The sequence below is a fragment of the Hylobates moloch genome, unplaced genomic scaffold (genome assembly GCF_009828535.3).
Source record: "Hylobates moloch isolate HMO894 unplaced genomic scaffold, HMol_V3 SCAFFOLD_13, whole genome shotgun sequence".
NCBI lineage: Eukaryota > Metazoa > Chordata > Mammalia > Primates > Hylobatidae > Hylobates > Hylobates moloch.
The window spans coordinates 104293990-104315736 of record NW_026652288.1 but is presented as its reverse complement, the minus strand read 5'-3'; the positions used below and the strand labels follow the sequence as shown (position 1 = coordinate 104315736).

General features: G+C 44.5%; 1 pseudogene; it reads right to left on the bottom strand.

The window, feature by feature from the left end:
• Positions 1-12545: 12545 nt before the first annotated feature.
• Positions 12546-15326, bottom strand: LOC116480124 (large ribosomal subunit protein eL24-like; annotated as a pseudogene).
• Positions 15327-21747: the final 6421 nt, after the last annotated feature.

The window sequence follows — 21747 nt, the reverse complement described above, 5'->3', positions numbered from 1 at the left end:
AGGAGTTCAAGACCAGCCTGCCCAACATGGTGAAACTCTGTCTCTACTAAAAATACAAAACTTAGCCAGGTGTGGTGGCGGGCACCTGTAGTCCCAGCTACTCAGGAGGCTGAGGCAGGAGAATCGCTTGAGCCCGGCAGGCAGAGGTTGCAGTGAGCCGAGATTGCACCACTGCACTCCAGCGTGCATGACAGAGCGAGACTCCATCTCAAAAACAAAAAAACCTCCTTGAGTTTGTTTTTTAACATTGTGACTTGTAAAACCAGAAAGACCTCAGAATGATCGCCCTGTAATTTAACTTAGCTCACATAACTGACAATTTACTGTTTTGGGAAATGAATAGAAAATTAAGCCATTTCATTAGATTTTTGCTTTTTTAGCATGAATATGAAATGTTCATTTTCTGGAGCACTCGAGTCTCTTTGATGCTTTAATGATTACAAAAATCCCAAGGATTTTAATATATACAATTTTCATTTAACTAAATAAATACGACCTCAGAATGTAGCTTCCAATTCTAAATCCCAAAAGGCTGAAAGCCGTTAGCAAAAAGGCAGTGAGGAGGAGGTGGACATGGAGGGAGGAGGGCCCCTCCTGGGCTCTGCCTGCGGCTGCACCCTACACTCTGACACCCTGGCCCCACCGCCCCCCACCAAAGGGCATTTGGCTCCTCTGCTGAAAGACAGTTATTCCTGAGTGTTGCACTGGGGAGCTGGCTTTTATCTCAGGGTGCAAAATAAGTTGTGATTTCATTCCTCTTAAGAGCTGTCTAGTAACATCTAAAACAATGAATGTCACTATATTTTGCAACATTTTTCATGTCTCGAGCAATACATAGGCTCACTTTTCTTTATGTGAATGAATGACTGAATAGGTAGATAGACAAATGGACTTGAGTTTTTAGGTAAGGAAGGAAAAGGAACCTATGGGGCAGGTGTCAGGGGTAACCAAACCTGAGAAAAATTGGGGGGAATCACAGGGCAGTATGTGAGTACCACACGTCTATAGGAAACATGGGGACTAACAACAAAAAAATCCAGAGGGGAGAGAAAGAGAAAGGAAGTAGGACATAAACCACAAAACAGAGGCAATAGTGTATCATAAATCTCACGCACCCATCATCAGCTCCAGCAGTAGGTATAAAATATAAAATCATCTTAAATTCCATAGAGATTACATTCTCTGAGCACCTCCAGAACAGAAAACATAACCTTGCACTTTTCTGTTGTTGTTTAAAAAGTGTATTTGCGAGAGATTTCACCAATCTTGCTTCAGCTTTCAGCAACCCCTAATTTTTTTCCTAGAGTGCTTTGAAGCAGATCCCACGTATCACATCCTATTATTTTGCCCATAGCTTCTTCAGTAGAAATCTCTAGCAAATACAGACATTTTTTAGACAACAAGAAAAAATTGCAAGGTTATGTTTTCTGTTCTGGAGGTGCTCAGAGAATGTAATCTCTATGTAATTTAAAGATTATTTTATATAATCTGGAAGATGAAAAGGAAGATGTATGCCCAAAAATGTTCATAGTTTTACTTGTAGCCATCCCCAAGCTGAAAGGGGCGATAAACTAAAGCTAACAGCAGAGGAAGGGTCATAAATCATGAAACAGCCACTTGATGTGATGTCATCTGTGCATGAACATTTGTAGTTGTAAGAACTACGAAGCCACACTCACTGCTGGGGGGGTCCCAGTGCACGGCCTTGCTGCCCTGCAGAGCTAGAACCTAAAGCATGTGACTCCACCTCCCCAGCCACACCTGATTGGACCAATATGTGTCCACCTGAGCTAACGACAGCCAATCCACAGGCTGAACAGAAACCTCTGACTTTTATGGCCTCACTGGATGGAAATGATAAATTGAGACAATCAAATAAGGGTTTGACTTTAAGCAATCTGGAAAGAGGATCATTGAAAGCTCTGGTACTGCAAGGTCACGTGGTTTGTAGTGGCCACTACTGGCCATGCACTACTGAAGTGATGTGTGTGGAGCAGAAACGCAGGGTAAGCAGAGATGTCCCCGCCCACCCAAGGCCCCTGACAGCAGCTTCAGTAGCTGTTGGCGCTCCCTGTCCTAGCACCAATTCCTGGGGAGCTTAGCCAGCTTAGACGCCTGCCCTTGGTTTCTGTAAGATTAGGCACGTACACACAACTATTTTCCGAGACAATTTAACTTCACTGAGTAAATGTTCCTTGCAACCAAAATAGTCCTCAGACAAAAGCGTTCACAATATAATGTTGAGTGAAAGACAGAATGCTGCATTTTAACTATGCTGTGTTTATAGCCTCATGAAATGATGGCATAAAATTAAGAACTAAAAGTGAACAGAGGAAATGAAGGCAATTAATGTGTTAGAGTGGTGGAATTATGGGTAATTTTTCCCCCTTTTATAGTTTTGCTGCTGCTACTCATAGTGGAGACCCTAAAACTTCAGACCCTAAAACCTCCTTCTAGTTCAGCCTGACCCTCTTGTAAGTCAGGTGTCCAAAGAAATAGGCTTCTTCTTCCAGCAACTACCTCAGACTTTGAGACCTTTCTGGACTATTCTCCTATCCCACCACATCCACAGAACAGCTGAGATGTACTAGTTTGTGAATACAGGATGTGTTGTAGTTTAAAATTTCTCTATTAAAGCGATCTTTATTTACTACCAAAAAGGCTCTCTATACACTTTTCTAGGAGACATTAAGAAAGATATCAAGTAATTTAGAAAGTTTTTATTCTTATTTTTATTTATTTTATTTACTTATTTATTTATTTTTTTGAGACGGAGTTTCGCTCTTGTTAAGCCTAGGCTGGAGTGCAGCGGCATGATCTCTGCTCACTGCAACCTCCGCCTCCCGGGTTCAAGCGATTCTCCTGCTTCAGCGTCCCGAGTCGCTGAGATTACAGGCATGCGCTACCATGCCCAGCTAATTTTTGTATTTTTAGTAGAGACGGGGTTTCACCATGTTGGCCAGGCTGGTCTCGAACTCCTGACCTCAGGTGATCCACCTGCCTCGGCCTCCCAAAGTGCTGGGATGACAGATGTGAGCCACTGTGCTTGGCTGAAAGTTTTTATTTTTGTAGTCGTCTAAACATTGTTTTGTTTTATAACAGATATCCACCCCAAAAGCAATCATTTTCACCTTGGTAGTGAGAAACTACTACAATTTTTTTATATTTGTTAAATATGGTCAACTTTCACGCTACAATCAATGTTTCGAGTAAACACAACATTCAAATAGACTTCAGAGTTCTCTAACATTTCCAGCAGAATAAGGCGATCGGAACTAATCATTGGAAGTGCTAAGGAGCAGTGTGGTGGGAGGTACTGGGAGTGGGCCCAGCGCTAGCCCTGACCCCACTCATGAGCCACTCACTCCACCAGATCTCTCTAACAACTCTTCTAGGTCAAACATTTAGTCTTGTAGTTTTGTATATGACAAATAAGGTGAGATTTTGCTGACAAAGAGGGAGTCTTATATCATTTTTAGGGACAATAAGCCACAAACTTATTTATAAGACCAACCCTATAGATTGTTTTGTCTTTCTAAACCTTACCAATGTATATGTTATTTTGCAGTCAAATGTTCTAGCCCTAAGCTATGCCCCCACTTAATTATTTTGATGTATATCTGGCTCCTTGGGGATACGTATATTTTACTCATATTCCATATTATAGCCTATAAATGCAAGAAAGTACTGTATTTTATTCTCCGGAGTTTTCCTAGTATTCTAATTATAATTAAAATATTAAAAAGCCAACGTTCAGCATCTTCAGTACACCCAGAGATCCAGGAGGAACAACAGCTCATTGAATTATAAAGCGACTCTCTCAGTGAACAAGGTTGGAAGACTTGAGAAAAGAGCTATCAAAGCTGGATCATAATACATGTGGTTAAACTCTACCCCAGAGCTCTTGGTCTAAGGGTGCTGTAGCCCTAATGCTGCCTCTGGGTATCTGCAGAGGGGAAGGTGCTTAGCTTCTGCTTAGAGACTTTCTGTGACCCTTGATTGACATGCATCCTCCTGGCTGGGCATCTCAGTCCTCGCCACCCAACTTGCCTGCCTCTTCTCCTGTGGCTCCTTCTCAGGCAGCCATTTTTGGTTTTCAGCCAAAGCATGTCGCAATTACCTGGGGCGGAAATATATTGGTTCCTTGGGAAGATATCCCAGGATGGGAAGACAGAGGGCAAAAGGCTGCAAAACATTCTCCAGGGTGATTCAAACCTGCTTCCCTGACTTGACTGGGAACCACTGCTTTTTCAAAGAAAACTAATGACCACTTCCCATGCCTCCCCTATCTGTACCTTTAGTACACATCACTCCTTTTGTTGAAATGTCCTGCTGCCAAAATCCAACCCACATCTGCTCTTTCGCGGAGCAATTTGGCAAAAGCTAGTAAAGCTGAGGATGACCTAGTAATTCTCTTCCCTGGTAAATATCCTAGAAACACTTCTGCACATAAGCAAAGAAGACACATATGAAAATGTTCACTGCAACACTCTTTGAAAGATGGAAAAACCAAAAATAACCTAAATGTTCATTAACAGAAGAACTGATTTAAAAATTGTAGGCTGGGTACAGTGGCTCACGCCTGTAATCCCAGCACTTTGGGAGGCCGAGGTGGGCAGTTTACTTGAGGCCAGGAGTTCGAGACCAGCCTGGCCAACACGCTGAAACCCTGTCTCTACTAAAAATACAAAAAGTAGCTGGGCATGGTGGTGCACGCCTGTAATCCCAGCTACTTGGGAGGCTGAGGCACGAGAATCACTGGAATCTGGGAGGTGGAGGTTGCAGTGAGCCAAGATGGCGCCACTACACTCCAGCCTGGGTGACAGAGCAAAACTCCATCTCAAAAAAAAAAAAAAAATTGTAGCATGCACACATATGTGCAGGTACGCATACATACCATGGAATACTATGCTACAGAGAAAATTAGAGCTACATGTATCAACATATATAATCTATAAAATACGTTGGGCAAAAAGCAATATACAGGATATAGTATGAAATATATAAAATGACATTATTTCAGAATACATAAGTATGCAATAAAGTATAATGAAATACAGGAAATAATAAACACCAAATTCAAGGTCCTGGTTCTCTCTGGAGAGTGGAGGGAGAGGGTTGCAGTTGGGTAGAGGAACACCAGTGGCTTTCATTGCATGGGTAACTGTATTAGTTTCTGTGGCTGCTGTAGCAAATGACCACAAACTCAGTGGTTTAAAGCACCTGAAATTTATTCTCTCATAGTTCTGGAGGCCAGAATTCCAAACTCAGTATCACTGGGCCAAAATGAAGGTGTGGGCAGGGCTGTGGAGGCTCTAGGGGAGAATCTGATCTGTTCTTACCTCTTCCAACTTCTGGTGTTTTGGTGGCTGCTGGCACTCCTTGGTTTGTGGCCACAACACTCCAATCTTCCAATCTGCTTGTCTTCACAGGGCGTGTCTGTGTGTGTGTGTGTGTGTGTGTGTGTGTGTGTGTGTCGTGTGTGAAATCTTCTGCCTGTCTCCAAAAGAATACATGCAATTACATTTAGGGCCCACCTGGATAATCCAGGATAATCTCCCTACTTCAAAAGTCTAACTCGGCCGTGTGCGGTGGCTCACGCCTGTAATTCCAGCACTTTAGGAGTCTGAGGCAGGTGGATCACTTGAGGTAAGAAGTTTGAGACCAGCCTGGCCAACATGGTGAAACCCCGTCTCTACTAAAAATACAAAAATTAGCTGGGCGTGGTGGCACGTGCCTGTAATCCCAGCTACTCAGGAGGCTGAGGCAGGAGAATTGCTTGAACCCAGGAGGTGGAGGTTGCCTTGAGCCACTGCATCACTGCACCACTGCACCCCAGCCTGGGCGACAGAGTGAGACTCTGTCACAAAGGAAAAAAAAAGTCTTATTCATATCTGCTATGACATTTTTTCCAAATTTAACATTTCCAGGCTTCAGAGATGAGGACCTGGTAGCTTTGGAAGAGCATTTTTCAGCCTATCACTGTAATATTTTCTTAAACTGAAGGGTAGGTAATAGAAGATATAATGGCTTCCCACTTGGGCCCAGCAGAATGACTCCTGCAAAAAGGGTAGCCAGAAAAAGGGGGGTCATTCTGCCATCAATGAGGCAGTGACCTGAGGATACACCACCAACATTCACAGGTGCACCCATGGAGTGGGCTTCAAGAAGAATGCCCCTCAGGCACTCAAGAGAGATCCAGAAGTCTGCCATGATGGAGATGGGGACTCCAGATGTACGCACTAATACTAGGCTCAACAAATGTCTGGGTGAAAGGAAGGGCCCTACCACATCCATGTTTATCGTGCAGAAAACATAATGAAGGTGAAGGTTCACCAAACAAACTCCATACTTTTGTTTAACTATGTACCTGTGACCACTTTCAAAAATCTATAGACAGTCAGTATGGGTGAGAGCCAACCACTGATTGTCAAATAAAGTGATAAAATCATACACACACAAATAGACACACAATCATGGCCCTTTACCTTTTTTTTGAGACAAGGTCTCATTCTATTGCCCAGGCTGGTGTGTAGTGGTGCGATCATAGCTCACTGCATCCTCTGCCTCCTGGGGTCAAGTGATTCTCCCACCTCGGTCTTCTGAGTAGCTGGGACCACAGATGCGTGCCACCATGCCCAGCTAATTTTTGAAGTTTTTTGTATTTCACCATGTTGCCCAGGCTGGTCTCAAACTCCTGGGCTCCAGCAATCCACCTGCCTCGGCCTCCCAAAGTGCTGGGATTACAAGTGTGAGCCACTGTGTCCAACCTTATGGCCCCTTACTTTGAATAACAGTTGTCTATATCTTAAGGCAGATACAGACTGTGAACCTTTCATAGAAAAAGAGGTCTCCATACCCCTGAACCCAAAATGAAAGTTTTTTTTAAAGAAAAAGAGGTCTCCAGGAAGCTGAAGGGCACTGTAATATGGGTAACTCAGTGGGAAGGTTAGAAGATTATGTGTCATGCTCTAAAAGTAGAGTGTATGAATTTGTCATTTCAGAGGTGGGACAATTCTGGATAAAATGAGATCCAGGGCCTAACATCTATAACCTGATTTTGCCATTCTGAGATTTTTTTGTGAGTCTTTTTTAATATGTTAAATTATGTTTCTAAACAGTGGTATCCTCCTCCAAACATTCACATTAGTGAGAGAGCTGAAGATCAAAAATCAAAGAAAACCTTTCAGAACCAAGTGGATTGGATACTAACTTCTAGCAGAATTCCAAGAATTGTGGACAGGTCAGTGGACAAAAATTCCCATCATACTACCTAGGCAGCCACCAGCTCCACCTGCTTTTAATCCAAGCCTTCTGTTTCCCACCCTTCCCAGGCCAAAATTACTGCCAGTTCTCTATGAGTCAGCTCTGTCCCCAGGAAGTGACAAATGGGCTCAGGAGCTGGCATGGACAGCACTGGAGGAAGCAAATGGCCACTCCTTTGTCATCACAGTTCACTAAGTAGTTGTTTGTTCTTTGCCTGCAGCCTGGTCCCAGCAGGACTGGTGAGAGCTCGTGTGTGCACCAGAGTCAGAGGACACCCTGTGTCCTCCCTCCCCAAACGGGGGAGTGGTTGGTAATGACAATAACCAACCTTACTGGAAGATGGTATGAAAATCCACAAAACTGAAGCTGACATCTGTGGCATTTTGCTTCAGGGCATTTTGTCAACAAAGCATACTGTGCACTAGAAACAGTCTAGGTGGGTCATTTGCACCTGTAAATTACTAATAAAAATAACATCTCAAGCTTGGCAGGCTTAGAGGCTGAGATTGTTGGCACTTCATCTGTCAAGTCTCAGCTCAGATGGCATCTCAGAGGCATCTGCCTAAAAGTGATTGCCCCAGTTACCTTCCATCCGGTCACACTTTTTATCTCTTTCTTACCATTTTTCATAATCTGCAATGATTTTGTGTATGTATTTGCTTATGTATTTGTGGTCCATCTCTCCCACTGGGAGGTAGGCTCTCTGAAAAAAAAAAAAAAAAAGACCCTGCTTTTTTGGTACCCTCTTATACCCTCAGACCTAGAATGGTTCCTGGCACATATTTAAGTACTCAATAAATATTTATTGAATAAATGAGTGGGTGAATGAACAAATGAATGTACAAATGCAGAGGCTGAATATAAATGTCCCAGGGCCCAGAAAGAATCAGTCACAGAAGGGAAAACAGGACCTAGATAAAAATGTCTTATATTCATGTGCCTCAACAGATCTGGCTACAATTGCTTCCCAGTTTGCTATATCTGGTATGTTCCCACAACTTACACTGGACTATCACAGGCACATTCATTCATTTTTCAACTGGGGAGACTGAAGCCCAGCATAATGAAATGACTTAAGTGAAATTATGTGGCTAGTTACACTTATAACTTGAACTTGGACCCTGTCTTCCATCAGAAAAATAACTTACTCATAGGATGATTTGGGTTTTTTACCTCATTTTGTTCATTTCCCCACAAACAAAACGTATTCTATGAGAAAAGTGTTTTTGTCTCCATGAGACAAAAAAACATGGTATAAAGTCAGTGTTATATTTTCCAAGTCAATAACCACTACCTAGGGGATTCTATTCAAGGACTAATTATTAAGGAGGCAACTTTGGCCAGGCTTGGTAGGACTCACAGTAACAGAGATGAGTGAGATGAGGACGTCCTGCTCCCAGGGCCACCAGGTACATGAGACCGTCAACATGAAAGTCCTGGACTCAGACCCTGGCTATTTTTAGCATTAGGGAGATATGGTTTCAATGGTTAAGGGGCAACTCTACCAGGACGCAGGGAACTGAATGACTCCATGAGACACTCCCAGCTCCAAGGGGCCTTCTGGACAAGAACAGCACAGGCAGCAGGAAGAATAGGTGTTTTGAACAGACCCACTTCCCCTCCTCCCATGAGACTATGCTGCCTCCTTGTGATTGAAGAAGCAAATGCTGATTGCAAGTACTTCATACATCAACTGAGAAACATTAAAATGTTCTTAATAAGCATGAAAGATTTATCTGCATCCAGTTCCCATTTCCCCCTTATATGTTATAGAAAGTTTACTCCAGCTCATTCCTTCATCCTTTGCTTCTCCCTGAAAATGTCAGGTGTTCCTAAACCTGTTTTGAATTATAACAGAAAAGCACCACTGTCTGTTACTGAAAGGAGAAAGAATTTTTTCATTTCATACAAATAAAAGCCCTGAAGGATGATATCTTCTCCTAAGTAGGTTCACTGTCAACCAACAGCAAACAAATTACCCACAGTAAGCAGTGACTCTGTGAAAATGAGTGATTTATCAAAGAATAACCTTAGAGAATCTTTCCTAGTTCTCAAACCTCTTTGTTAACTAATATTATTCATTAACTATGTCTAGTATTGTGGGTTTGTTTTGTTTTTTTTTCCGAGATGGAGTCTTGCTCTGTCACCCAGGCCACAGTGCAGTGGCGCCATCTCAGCTCACTGCAACCTCTGCCTCCCGGGTTCAAGCAATTCTGCCTCAGCCTCCTGAGTAGCTGGGATTATAGGTGCCCACCACCACACCCGGGCAATTTTTGTATTTTTCATAGAGACGGGGTTTCACCGTGTCAGCGAGCCTGGTCTCAAACTCCTGAACTTGTGATCCACTGCCTCAACCTCCTAAAGTGCTGGGATTACAGGCATGAGGCACCACGCCCGGCCCTATGTCTAGTATTGTAGCAACTACTTCCACCACCATCTCATAGAAAAGCATCTCCTTGAAAATCACAAAAAGCAAATGATGGATGGCTTCCTAAGGGGCAATTTTCTACACAAATAATGTTTAACAAAAAACTGAAAAAAAAAAAAAAGGACAAAGCAAAGCAACTTATAATGTAGACTAATTAGAATAATAAAAGAAAATTCAAAGGAAACTATTCAGGTAGTAAAGCAAATCTCTAAAACAGAATTCATAGGACACCCCGGAAAATATCGCATACACGGCCACCAAATTCAATACCAGCAAGAAATAGTATGGTGGATTGCTGCCTGCGGGACAATGGTTGGTAACCTAAGCAAACCTATGTTTGCAGTTATCTCCTCTGAGGACTGGTTCGACTCATTATTTGATTTATGCCTGAGAACTCTGACCCTCACATGTGCGCTCTGGCAGAAAGGCAGTTAGTTCTTGTCCTTGGAATTACTGCCTCCAAAGATAAATCCAATATGTCAACTCAAAATCATTTACCTAAATTACCTCCTTGATTAACTGTTGGTTTGCCAGCCTGTCTCTCCCACTAGATGGTGACAGGAACCCTGTCTCATTCATCTTTGTATTCCTCCCTTCTAGTACAGAGAAATGAAGTTACCAAAAATTAGCGTGGAGCTGGGCTTAAAAATCAATCCTTTTTTGAGTATTTCATTGTTCCTATCTTTTTGGCATTTTAAGGAAGTTTAAAAATATTTTTAAGGCCAGGTGCGGTGGCTCACGTCTGTAATCCCAGTACTTTGAATCACTTGAGGACAGGCGTTTGAGACCAGCCTGGGCAACATAAGGAGACTCCGTATCTACAAAAAATAAAATGAGCCACGTATGGTGGGGTGTGCCTATAGTCCCAGGCACTCAGGAGGCTGAGGTAGGAGGATCTCTCGAGCCTGGGGACTTGAGGCTGCAACGAGCCACGATTGCATCCCTGTACTCCAGCCTGGGCAACACAGTGAGACTCTGTCTCAAAAAAAAAAAAAAAAAATTTTTTTTTAACCAAAAACACCTTAGGCTCCGTATCTCAAATTAGCTCATAACAGATTCACAACATTTTATGAATGATGGTGTTGTTTAGTTCCCTTGGGGCTGTTACTATTCTGCTATTATTAATCAAGATCTCAAAAATCACAAAATAATACATCGAATTCTGAAATATTAATTATAAAACCTATAAAGTACAAATCCTAATTTGTACCAAATATTACAGGTGACTGCAAGCAAGTTATCTCAAGCATTTACAGCTGGGATCCACCCAGAAACGATCATCGTTAGAGTCTCCACGTGTAACCTCAGCATCTCATCCACAGCAACGCCCCCAGCTGCCTGCTGATTGCTCCATCCCCAACTCAGTGTTCGTGGCTCAGCATCCATCGCAGTACTAACACTATGCCTTCGGAGAGGAGTGCCTTAGAGTCCACAGCTGAAGTCTATAGAAATCTAGCAATTCTATCAAGAGAAAGCAAAATAAAATGTCGAAAATCAGGCCAAAAGAAAAGAAAAAAAAAAAAAAGCACAGGATACTCCCAATAGGTGCCAATAGAGCAATGATTTAGGTACAGTGTTTTGGGGAGAACTGGAGTCTGCTGGAGTTGCTCAGAGTCTAGAGGGAAAGAGAAACAAGAAAGCCGGCCATGTAGACGTGGAGATCAAATAAGATGAGAGGCTGCAATGGAAGGTAGAATGAGGGATTCTGGGGGAACAGAGGAGGGCCACCTGATGCTGCCCTGAAGAGGTAGAGGAGGCTTCATTCCAGAGCAAATCCTGAGCTGCGTTTGGAAAAACAAGCTGCAGGTAGTCAAAAATAGAAGGGGGAGTCCAGGCGCGGTGACTGACACCTGTAATCCCAGCACTTTGGGAGGCCGATGCAGGTAGATCACGAGGTCAGGAGTTTGCGACCAGCCTGGCCAACATGGTGAAACCCCGTCTCTACTAAAAATGCAAAAATTAGCCGGGCACGGTGGTGGGCACCTGTAATCCCAGCTACTCAGGAGGCTGAGGCAGAAGAATCACTTGAACCCAGGAGGTGGAGGTTGCAGTGAGCTGAGATCGCGCCATTGCACTCCAGCCTTAGCGACAAAGCGAGACTCCGTCTCAAAAAAAAAAAAAAAAGAAAGAAAGAAAAGAAAAGAAATAGAAGGGGGAGGAGGCGGTATCCCAGGCAGAGGAAAGACTGCCACCAAGTAGGAACTCAATTCCGTAGCACCTAGGGTCCCGGATCCTGTAGAGGAGAAGTAGAACAGGTGGTCAAAGGTCAGATCGCTGACAGCTTTGTAAACTGTGACATGGAGCTCAGATTACAATCTGAAGGTGACTTGATTCAAGGACTCAATTCTAGGAAACAATTTAACTTACATCGTAAAAATGAAATCCAAGTACCAACTTGTTAATTCACGGCAGGAAAAAAGTCACTAAAGAGCAAATCGAGGCTGGAGTTCTCTGAAAGCAAACGCTCTGTCTTCAGGTTGGCTATAGAGAATGCCAGGATCTGATGAGGAAGGGGCTGGTAAAGTTCAGGCAGCTGACTAAAGCAGCGTCATTCATGACGCTATGGGGATCCACCTACCTCTTGCCCTGGGAGGGGTACCGTCCGCAGCACTGAGTGATGGCTCTAGCAGCAGAGGAGAATGGAGAGAGGATGCATGGGCCTGATAGCAGGAGGACCTGTGAGATGGCCAGTGCTCCACTGTGTCATGATGAGGGCCTGAACTAGAAAGTGGAAGTAGAAAGGAGAAGGTAGATTTAGGAGATTTTTATTTTTTTTTTCTTCTTCTTCTTCTTCTTCTTCTTCTTCTTCTTTCTTCTTCTTCTTCTTCTTCTTCTTCTTCTTTTCTTCTTCTTCTTCTTATTATTATTATTAGAGTTATAATCCAATCTTTATTTAAAAATCTAATCTGCCAGTTTAGTGTTTTCCACCAACTCGGGGAGCTGAAACTTTCACAGGCTTCACAATCTTTTGCTTAGGTGCTGCCTTTGTAGGTGCCTTAGCAGCAGCCATTGCAGTCTCTTTAGATGCTTGCTTAGCCATTTTTTGCTTCCTTAGCAGCCCTGATAGCTTGTTCTCTTTGAGCCTTTCTAACTTCAGGTTTCCAATTCCTCTTGGCCATTATAGCAGCAAGAGATACACCGTAATGGCCCTCTGGAATTTGACTGCTCAGAGGGTTCTTTTCTTTTGAATTTATTCCAACTGTCCCTTTTTGTGTTTCCTTCTGTAGAGGACAGTCCAGTTTATCTGCCGAGGATTCCTCTTGGAAACGAACGTCAACCCGCATTTTGAATTAAGAAACTGGAAAACCCTCCCGTCGGTCCTGGCGTGGCGCCTCCTGTGTCCGGGGTAGATCTCGTACCCGCTGAAACTGCACAGGTCAACCTTCACCGCAGCGGCTCCACAGGAAGAGAAATGATGGCAAAGAGAACTATTATTATTTTTTGAGATGGTGTTTAGTTTCGCTCTCGTCACCCAGGCTGGAGTACTGAGGTGTGATCTCAGCTCACTGCAACCTCCACCGCCAGGTTCAAGAGATTCTCCCTAACTCAGCCTCTGGAGTAGCTGGGATTACAGGCGCCCACCACCAGGCCAGGCTAATTTTTGTTTTTGTTGTTGGTTTTTTTGTTTGTTTTTTTATGAGACGGAGTCTCGCTCTGTTGCCAGGCTGGAGTGCAGTGGCATGATCTTGGCTCACTGCAACCTCCGCCTCCCAGGTTCAAGCGATTCTTCTGCCTCAGCCTCCAGAGTAGCTGAGACTACAGGTGTGCACCACCACACCCAGCTAATTTTTGCATTTTTTTTTTTAGTAGGGATGGAGTTTCACCATGTTGGCCAGGATGGTCTCGATCTCTTGACCTCATGCTCCACCCGCCTCAGCCTCCCAAAGTGCTGGGATTACAGGCGTGAGCCACCACGCCCAGCCTAATTTTTGTATTTTTAGTAGAGGTGGGGTTTCACCATGTTGGCCAGGCTGGTCTCGAACTCCGAACCTCAGGTGATCCACCCACCTCAGCCTCCCAAAGCGCTGGGATTACAGGCATGGGCCACCACACCCGGCCTGATTTAGGAGATTTTTAGGAGGCAGAATCAGGTGATCTGAGGGATCAACTGTGTGTGGGAAGTGAGGGGGAAGTAGAGGTTTGAGATGACTGATCACTGTCAGCCAGAAAAGGGGAGTAAAGGAATGCAGGCACTCCCCTGTGTGGGGAGACGATGAGATTCATGACTTGGCTCCTGTCAACTCATAGGATTATCTTCTGCCACTACCGAGCATAGATCCTTTATGCCTGTCAGACTGAACACCTTGCAGTTTCCAAAGGTGTCACCCTCTCGGGCCCCAGTCTGTTTATATACATCATTCCAGACAACACAACACCCTTCTCCCTGCCCTGCTGACTCCTGTTTACCAGCTCGCCAAGCCTGTCTGGCCAGCCTTCTCTGGTCCTTCCCCTGCTCTCCTGACTATCCCACTGTTATGGGTTGAACTGTGTCCCCCAAAAAGATATGTTGAGGTCCTAACTCCCAGTACCTGGAAATGTGACCTTATTTGGAAATAGGGTCTTTGCATATTGAATTAAGATGAGCTCATTAGGGTAGCCCCTAATACAATACGACTAATATCCTCATAAGAAAAGGAGAATACCACGTGAAGACAGAAACACATGGGGAGAACACAGGACGACAGCAGAGACTGGAGTGATGCAGCGGAAAGCAGGGAACGCCAAGGATCGCTGGCCAGCACTGGAAGCTAGGAGAAGGCAGGAAAAGATTCTGCCTGGAGTCTCAGAGGGAGGATGGCCCTGCTGTCACCTTGATTTCAGATGTCTAGCCTCCAGAACTGTGGGAGAATACATTTCTGTTGTTTTAAGCCACAGGAAACTAGTACATCATCATTTCCATGTGTCCATGTTTCTGTGTTTGTAAACACTGTATGTCCACTTAGGCATTTACCACCTAGTCTGGCCATTCTTTGTTTTATATTTATTTATTAAACTATGAGCTTACAGCTGGGTGCGGTGGCTCACGCCTGTAATCCCAGCACTTTGGGAGGCCAAGACGGGCAGATCACCTGAGGTCAGAAGTTCGAGACCAGCCTGGCCAACATGGTGAAAACCCGTCTCTACTAAAAATACAAAAATGAGCTGGGCATGGTGGCATGCACCTGTGATCCCAGCTACTCAGGAGGCTGAGGCAGGAGAATCACTGGAACCCGGGAGGCAGAGGTTGTAGTGAGCCGAGATTGCACCATTGCACTCCAGCCTGGGCGACAGAGCAAGACTCCATCTCAAAAAACAAACAAACAAACAAAAAAAACTAGCTTACCTTTAAGGACAAGAATCATGTTTTATACATCTCTGGACATACAGCAAGTTGTTTGGCACAGTGAATGCTTAAGAAATATTTCTTAAATGAGAAAAAATATGGACCAAAGTTCTTGATGCCATTTAGAGATCAGCAAGAGCTTACTAGATGGCAGCCACTGGAAGGAGTACACAGGGGGATGTCATTGACATGAGCCTCAAGAAATTTTTACCCTGGGCCATGGGTCAGGATGGAGGGAACGATGGTAACAGCAGCAGTCGTCTTGGGAGTCAAGCAGAAACCTAACTCCTGCCCAGCTCTGTGCTCCATGGCACGGAATTGCCGGCCACTATTTGTGAGTTGCCTGGGACAGAAAACCCAGCCTTCTGTTAAGGGGAGGAGTGCAGGCAACATTCTGGGAAGGCATCTGGGGTCTCACACTGGCTGATGTGACAGGCGGGTGTGTACCAACACACAGCAGTTCTACTCTGTGCACGGCCACTCTTTTGAGCCTCCAGAATGTTCCCCATCTCGTGACCACCCCTGGGACTCCCCAGTGAGCCCAAAAACTAAAGGGGTAACACCTGGTAGCAGAGGCTTCTCTGAGTGACATGGAGCCATGCCTGCATGATAGCCATTTTCCTTCCTGCTTGGTTGGGGCCTGTTCACACCGTTTGGGTTCTCAAATATCCCGAGTATCACCCTGCACATAAGCAGTGTGTGAGGAATGGAGACTGGCATGCCCAGCAGGCAGGGCGGCCGAGGAGAAGCTACACGGAGAGGCCGGAAGATGACAGTGGGGAAAGAGGCTGCACGTTCAGGAGCCCGAGGGTGACAGGGATGGGAGGCCTGGTGAGCAGACTGGCCTTGGGTGTGAAAGGCCATTCGACTCCCTGAGAGCTGGCTGGGCTTGCTTGGTTGGCTCCTAAAGTGACTATCCCAGGAGGGAAGGGCTTGGCCTAGTCCCAGAGCTGAAAAGATTGAAAGCAGAGTTCAGTACTTGTGAGGGGGAGGAAAAGACACTGTGCTTGGTTCTGCTTAGAGCTATTATAGCACTGACTTAATTGTATTGTATTTCTAATCCTTCAAGAAGCATTCTGTCACATTTAATAAGCCTGCAGACTTGATTCACCAGAAGATTTTGTTCCTGCCCACTCTGTATAAATTTTCTTAACTTCTTTTTTTTTTTTTTTTTTTAGACTGAGTCTCACTCTGTTGCCAAGGCTGGAGGGCAGTGGCATAATCTCGGCTCACTGCAACCTCTGCCTCCGGGTTCAAGCGATTCTCCAGCCTCAGCCTCCCAAGTAGCTGGGATTACAGGGGCGCGCCACTATGCCTGGCTAATTTTTCTATTTTTAGTAGAGACGGGCTTTCACCATGTTAGCCAGGCTGGTCTCAAACTCCTGACTTCAGGTGATCCACCCACCTTGGCCTCCCAAAGTGTTGGGATTACAGGTGTGAGCAACCACATCCGGCAATTTTCTTAATTTCTCTGTCCCTCTATGGAGGGAGAGGAAACGTGAAACAAAAGCAGTTAATGCTTTTATGCGTTCTCTTTGACCCTGCAGTCTTAGTTAATTTTTTCCAACTTGGCGGCATCTAGCAAGATCAAAGTGAGTTTCAGCTGTGGTCAGCCATAGAGCTCCACAGTCTTGCACTGCAGCCGTTCCTAGCACAGAGCCAAATGGACTCTGTCTGGACTCTCTTCTGAAATGTAGCAAACACAATTGCCTTTGACAAGCACAGCTGAGCAGCTTATTTAAGAATGTCAGAATATTAGGGGTGTGATAGACCTTCATAAAAAAATTAAGATGAAATTTGTGTTGACTAGGGTCCAGTCTTGGACAGGGTTAAGCTTCCAAGTAGGTAAATCATGAATGACAGGCAGTTAAAAAGAACATTCTAGTTGGTACCTACAAGGTAACAGTATAGGTGCCACCATAAAAAAAGAATGAAAAATTTAAAATCTAGAGATAAAGCTAGTTTTTACTTTGGTTTTATTTTTAATTCAATTCCATTCAGGATGCTAGTTAGAAAACCTCCATATATGAGAAACAGTGAGAGGCAAACTCTTTTGTCCCGTAGAATGTTGTTGACATCAAAAAAGAGCACTAGAAGCCTTCAACATTTCCTGTTTATGTTGCACAGATCAGAGGTTCACACAGAAACCACCTGCCCACATGGCCCCTGCTGCTGGTTTCCCAAGCCCCAGCTCTCCTCTGCAGTCTCCTCTCGCACTGCTTTCTTCTGATGAAGTCTGGCGAAGTCCTTGGGGGAGAAACCAACGAGACAGCAGTTTATCCTGTGAGAGCCTTGTGGTTCCTACTAAGGGATTCCCCCCTCCTGCCTCAGCCATGGGAGAGCAAAGAAGGTCTTGAGTCCTATCTAGAGCACCACTTGATAAAAACACCTGCTAACACAGGTGCACCTGATACAGGAAGCTATGCCTTTGTGAAAACAGCAACAGCATTCTCCTGGAGCCCAGAGCCAGAGCTGGGAGAGACACACGAAATGAGGGGTGGACGTGTGTGTGTGCATGTGTGTATGTATGTGTATGTGTGTATCTAATAACAAACTTTGTTTTGTTTTGTTTTGTTTTGTTTTGTTTGAGACAGGGTTTCACTCTTGTCACCCAGGCTGGAGCGCAATGGCATGATCTCAGCTTGCTGCAACCTCCACCTCCCAGGTTCAAGGGATTCTCCTGCCTCAGCTTCCTGAGTAGCTGGGATTACAGGTGCCTGCCACCATGCCTGGCTAATTTTTGTATCTTTAGTAGAGACAGGGTTTCACCATGTTGGCCAGGCTGGTCTCAAACTCTTCACCTCAGGTGATCCACCTGCCTTGGCCTCCCAAAGTGCTAGGATTACAGGCATGAGCCACCGCACCCGGCCTAACAATGAACTTTTTAAAGAAAGGTTCTGAACCTAAAAGGAAAAGAGGAGGCCGGGCATGGTGGCTCATACCTGTAATCCCAGCACTTTGGGAGGCCGAGGCGGGTGGATCACCTGAGGTGAGGAGTTCGAGACCAGCCTGGCCAACATGGTGAAACTCCATCTGTACTAAAAATACAAAAAGTAGCTGGGCATGGTGGCGTGTGCCTATAATCCCAGCTATTTGGGAGGCTGAGGCAAGAGAATCTCTTGAACCCAGAAGGCAGAGTTTGTGGTGAGCTGAGATCACGCCACTGTACTCCGGCCTGGGTGACAGAGCGAGACTCCATCTCAAAAAACAATTAAATCAAAATGAAAAGAGCAAATACAGTACCCGCTGTAGTTTATTTATGCAATAAACTAAGCAATAGACAATACCTAGAAAAGGACCTGGCACATAACAGACCTCAATAAAGATTTCTGACTGGTGACAGGACAATTTCCTCTTTTTAATGCATTCTCTATTGACTCAGCAGTCTTTCTTATTTCTATTATTTCCTTTCCAGCATTATAGCTGCTAATGCCTTCCTTAGCCATGCAGAACAAGATATATAGTCAGATTGCTTTCCAAGAAATTCATGTTGTTATGGGCACCATTATTGGGGAGGTCGAATTTAGGAACAGTTAATTCATTTATTCCCTGATTCAACTGTGAAAGGAAAATAAATCTTGGGACCCTAAACTCACTAAGCCAAAGGGGAAAAGTCCAGCTGGGAACTGGGTCTTGCACACCTGCCTCCCATTTTGTTCCTAAATAGATAGCAATAAGATAAAAAAGCTACAGACCTCCCTCACAGTTTGCCCACAGGGAAATTCCTGTGGGCGCCCAGATCTTTATTCTAAAATAGTTCTGTCGAATCTCACCCTGGCAATGTACATTGATAGCTTATCTTTGCAGGTATGGGGCAAAGGACAGAACTCAAAGACATCCCTCTGCTTACCTGAGACAAAGGTGTATCTGATCGCTTCCTCTGCCCTATGTTTATGTTATGTAAAAAATGCAGATTCGTTGAATGTATAAGTGAATGTATAAGTGACTGTACCTCTACCACCCTCTCACATGTAAATGGCTGATCAAAGACTCAAAAGAATGCAACTGCTTGCCTCTTATCCACCCACGCCCTTTGTAAAAAAAAACTTTCTCTTTCTCCAATATTCATTTTTTCCCTTTAAATATTGAGGTCCCCAGACCCTCTTTGGAAAAAGCATGGACCACAGTTCTTCCTGTGGATCTGTGTTCTTTCCTGAGCACATCCTTAACCTTGGCAAATAAACCTAAATCATCGAGACTCGCCTTGGTCATTTTCTTTGATTTACATAACCAACATGTATTGAGGGCCTCTTGCGGCAGACACTGTATTCATTAAGTTATGCTGTCAGGGGAGAAAGAGGAGGAAGACATGCACCTGCTCCCAAAGAGGCCAAAGCAGAGGGACGGACACTTGGAGAATGATGATACAATGAGAGAGAGGAATGCAAACCGTTCCTTAGGATCTCCGTGAAGGTGAACACTGACTCGGCCTGCATGGAGTCGGAGAAGGAGATGACCTTTGAACTGGGGTAATTTAAGAGCAAGAATAGGGGATAGCATTTCACATAGATTAGTAAAGGCATGAAAAAGGGACAGAATATAGGGTGCTCTGACACCCTGAGAAGGGCAGTGTGACTAGTGTGAAGAACACAGCGGAAAGCAAGTGGATGTAAAAAGAAAGGGAGACTAGAAAAACAGATCGGGCTGGATTGTGAAGGCCCAAGGGATTTGGACTTCATCCTAGACAATGAGCAACCACTGCAGACTGAGTTCCTTGAGCAAAAAAAAAAAAGAAGGGCAAGTTCTTTTTTTTTTTTTTGAGACGGAGTCTTGCTCTGTCACCAGGCTGGAATGCAGCGGTGCAATCTCACTGCAACCTCCGTCTCCCGGGTTCAAGTGATTCTCCTGCCTCAGCCTCCCAAATAGCTGGGACTACAGGCACGCGCCACCATGCCCAGCTAATTTTCGTATTTTTAGTAGAGACGGGGTTTCACCATGTTGGCCAGGATGGTCTCCATCTCTTGACCTCGTGATCTGCCCGCCTCGGCCTCCCAAAGTGCTGGGATCACAGGCAGGAGCCACCGTGCCTGGCCAAGAAGGGCAAGTTCTTTTTTTTTTTTTTTTTTGAGACGGAGTCTCGCTCTGTCGCCCAGGCTGGAGTGCAGTGGCACGATCTCGGCTCACTGCAAGCTCCGCCTCCCGGGTTCGCGCCATTCTCCTGCCTCAGCCTCTCCACGCCCGGCTAGTTTTTTGTATTGTTAGTAGAGACGGGGTTTCACAGTGGTCTCGATCTCCTGACCTCGTGATCCGCCCGCCTCGGCCTCCCAAAGTGCTGGGATTACAAGCGTGAGCCACCGCGCCCGGCGAAGGGCAAGTTCTAATTGTTTGCCCAAGCCTAACACTGTGTGTGGCAAAGTGGAGTTGAATTTATAAACTAAGGATCATTGCGTATCCCAATTTAAAAAATATATGAGAGCAGTATGAAGATGAATGGGCAGTGAAGAAAGTGGAGTCCTCAGACCAATCTGGAGACAACAGTCAAATAAAATAATAAAATTACACACTTGAGACGTTTCAAACAAGAATGAATGCTAACGAGCATAAATACAATAATAAAGTAGAAAAGTCTTCCAATGGTGACTTTTGACTATGTAGGCTTCAAAATATATTTAGGGTTTTCCATGAAGCATTTATAGCAACATCACATATGTTCTGAATCAAAGCCTATACTCCTTATCCCATTATGAGTTCATAGAATAACAAAATGCAAGATAATTTGGCAAAATTGACACAATGAAATTATAATACATGACATTGCTCCCTTACTTCTTGCAATAATTTATAAACCAAACCAGTTAACACTTACAGAAAATTTGCAGTCACAAAAGACTGAGTGATTTCTGGCAGGCACAAGGTAAATTCATAGCTTAGCCAAAAAACTAACTCATATTTCCTACTTACCATTCCAAGGTTTGTTACCCTGCGTGTCCTGCGTTCTTCATTTGTTTTTGCCTCATAGGTTCTGAAAGAAGTAATTGCCTAGAGTCTCTGAATTTAACCAGTTTTTTAAAAAGGGTCAGGAAACATCTAGGGACTAATGAAATCTCTGTGTACCCTAGGGGGGCCTATGCCCTGTGAATCTTCTCAGAAAAGTATTTTCGCCACTTGGTAAGGTTAAGGAATCCTTTCAGTAGATGTCTTTAAAGAGAAGAAACAGTGGAGCATTTCATGGTTGCAAATGAAAGCCATTTTTCTTAAGCAGAAAATGATTAATCTTTGTCCTTGGCTTTTTCTCTGAAACTTTCTGTTTTGTTTAAACGATCTTGCCCCTGCTACCATGAATTTCTACAATGTATTTAATACGACAAAATCTGTGATCTTCTCTTTCCGGGGAGGGATTACCTGAAAAGGAAAAGAACAATGTGCTATTCTTGGCAAGAAAAGAGTTGCTGCTGACTCAGTGGTCATGAAGTGACAACTTTTGGGAATTTTTCCAGATGTTAGGCGGGGGCACTACCCACTTCTCTACTCTGTGGACCTAGCTGATGACTCAGGCAGGCTGGGTGAGCCAACCATGGAAGCCATGGTCGCTTTGGAATTCTGTCCTTGGTGAGAAACTCAATGGTGTTGCCCATAGTCATCTGTTCCAGTGAATGGAGAGCCAAATGACTCAGCCACGTGATGGGGTACAATAAAAGTGTCCCCTCTCCTCCTCCAAATATGTTGTGTTGGGTCAGGCAACCATGATAATGAAGTCTTCAAAAAGAGAGCAGAGATAAATGCCAGATTA